This window comes from Bubalus bubalis, chromosome X (genome assembly GCF_019923935.1).
Source record: "Bubalus bubalis isolate 160015118507 breed Murrah chromosome X, NDDB_SH_1, whole genome shotgun sequence".
Taxonomy (NCBI): domain Eukaryota; kingdom Metazoa; phylum Chordata; class Mammalia; order Artiodactyla; family Bovidae; genus Bubalus; species Bubalus bubalis.
Window position 1 is genome coordinate 27,723,263 of NC_059181.1, and position 2,771 is coordinate 27,726,033.

The 2,771-nt window shown below is 33.5% G+C and overlaps 1 non-coding gene across 1 annotated transcript; it reads right to left on the reverse strand.

Moving 5' to 3' along the window:
• Nucleotides 1-1,651: 1,651 nt before the first annotated feature.
• On the reverse strand, nucleotides 1,652-1,724 carry TRNAV-CAC. The gene has a single exon. It is a non-coding gene; the product is annotated as a tRNA-Val (tRNA).
• Between the last annotated feature and the right edge of the window lie 1,047 nt (nucleotides 1,725-2,771).

The following is a 2,771-nucleotide window of genomic DNA, read 5'->3' on the forward strand; positions in this document are numbered from 1 at the left end:
TGCTGTTAATGGGTGTTCTTTTAGCTTTTTAATATAAACCTTTTTCAGCATAATAAAATGATTTAGCATATGAAAAGCCTATTTCCATGTGCTTATTTATCATTTGTGTATCTTCTTTCTGAAAAAATGTCTTTTAGAATTCTTTGCCCATTTTTTATTTGGGTTGGCTGGAAAGAATTGTTACAATACATTCTGATTAGAAGTCCCTTACCAGAAATCTGTTTTGCAAATATTTTCTCTCAATCTGTGTGTGAATTTTGCTTTGTTAATGGTGTTCATTGAAAAATACAAGGTTTTATTTTTGATGATACCCAGTTTATTTTTTTCTTTTGTTGTTCATGCTTTTTGTGTCATATGTAAGAAACCACTTTCTTGTCAAATATATTGATGATTTGCATCTGTACTTTCTAATTTTCTATAAGTTTTGTAGTTTCAGCTTTTACATTTACATTTGTTCCTGGGTATCCATGGGAAATCAGTCATAGGGGATCCACCCCCCTTTAGTGGATATCAAAATCCTCTGAAACTATAGTCCTTATATAAAATGGCATGGTGTTTGCATATAACTGGCATACCTCCCTTATACTTTGTCATTTCTAGATTAGTCAAAATACCTAATACAATGTTAAGTGCTATGTGAATAGCTGTAAATACAAGGTAAACACTATATGAATAGTTGCCAGTGTGGCAATTTTAAGCCTTGCCTTTTTAAACTTTTTGTAATTTTTTTGGAAATATTTTTGATCTTCAGTTGGTTGAATCCATGGATGCAGAAACTGCAGATACAGACAGTATGTCTCTGATACATTTACAGTTAACTTTGGTATGTGATATGAAGTAGGGATGCAGCTTCATTCTTTTGGTATAAATATTTAGTTGTCCTTGTGTCATTTGTTGAAAAGACTATTTTTTCCCCTCAATGAATTGTCTCTGTGCCCTTGTCAAAAATCATAAATCTGGGGATCTGTGTTAGGACTCTCCGTTTCATCCCATTGACCTGAATGTTCTTATGCTAGCATCACACTCTTCTTTCATTTTGTAGCTTTTCAGTAAGTTTTGAAATTGCAAAATATGAGTGCTCCAACTTTGTTCTTACCAGGATTATTTTCACTGTTTTTGCCTTGCATTTTCACATCAGTTTTAGGCACAACTTGTTAATTTCTGTCAAGTGGAAACCTAAGATTTTAATAGGGATGACTTTGAATCTGTAGAATAAATCACAAAGCATTGTCATCTTGACAATGTTAAGTCTTTTGATCCATTAACATGGGATATTTTTGCATTTATTTAGGTCTTTAAAATTTTTTTTCAACAAATATTTTGTAGTTTTCATTATGCAAGTCTTATACTTTCTTTGTGAAGTTTAATCCTAAGTGTTCTACTGTTTATGATGCTAATGTAAATGGGATTGCTTTTTAAAATTTCATTTTCAGATTGCTCATTGCAAGTGTATAGAATCAAATTGGTTGTTGTATATTGATCTTGAATCCTGTACCCTTGCTGAACTTGTTTAATATTTCCAAATAGTTTTTTTTTCTGTGTGTGAGGATATCTTAGGATTTTCTTTATATAGAAATCATGTCATCTACAAATGGTAGTACTTTTAAAAAAATTTATTAATTTTTTGACCATGCAGCTTGTGGGATCTTAGTTCCCCAACCAGGGATTGAACCCAGGCCCTCAACACTGTGAGTGTGGAGTCCTAACCACTGGACCACCAGAGAATTTCCAAATAGTGATAATTTTACTTACTCCTTTCAATTTTGGATGCTTTTATTTCATTATCTTGCCTAATTTTATTGACTAGAATCTATATTACAGTGTTGAGTAGAAACAGCGAGAGTGGAAATTCTTGTCCTGTTTCTGATGAAAGGGCAAGTTTCTATTTCTAGTTTTACTGTTTGCTGTGTTAACTCTGGGTTTCTTGTAGATGTCCTTTATTTGGTTGAACTGGGTCCTTCTATTCCTTAATTGTTGAATGTTTTTTATCATGAAGAGTATTGCAGTTTTTTGAAAATGTTTTTTCTTTATCAATTGAGATGGTCATGTGATTTTGGTCCTTAATGTATTAACATGTCTTATTGCAGTGATTAATTTTTGGATGTGAAGCTAGTCTTAATTTCCAGGGAAATATCCCACTTGGTAGTAGTGTATAATTTTTTATATGCTGCTGGATTTGATTTCCTGTTATTTTCTTGAGGGTGTTTACATCTATATTTATAAAGTGAGATTAACCAGTAAGGCCTTCCCTGGTGGCTCAGTGGTAAAGAATCTGCCTGCAATGCAGGAGACCCAAGTTCAATCCCTAGGTCGGGAAGATCCCCTGGAGAAGGGTATGGCAACCCACTCACATATTCTTGCCTGGAGAATCCCATGGGTAGAGGAGCCTTGAAGGCTGTAGTCCACAGGGTTACACAGAGTTTTACATGACTGAAGTGACTAAGCAGCAGCAGCAGCAGCATTAAACATTAAATTATGTTTACTGGGATTTCTTTGCCTGGTTTTGGTATCAGGGTAATCAAGTATCATAATGAGATGGGAACTATCATACTCTTTTTTGGACTATTCCATTTTTTGGAATAGTCTTTGAAGTATTAATGTTAGTTGTTCATTAAATATATGGCAGAACTTACTGTAAAAGCAGGTGAGCCTGAGATTTTCTTTGCTGAAAGCTTTTAATTACTAATGTAATGCTTTTTAATAGGTCATTGAGATATTCAGTTTCTTCTTGAGTCTGTTGCAATAATTTTTGTCATACTGGAAATCTGAGC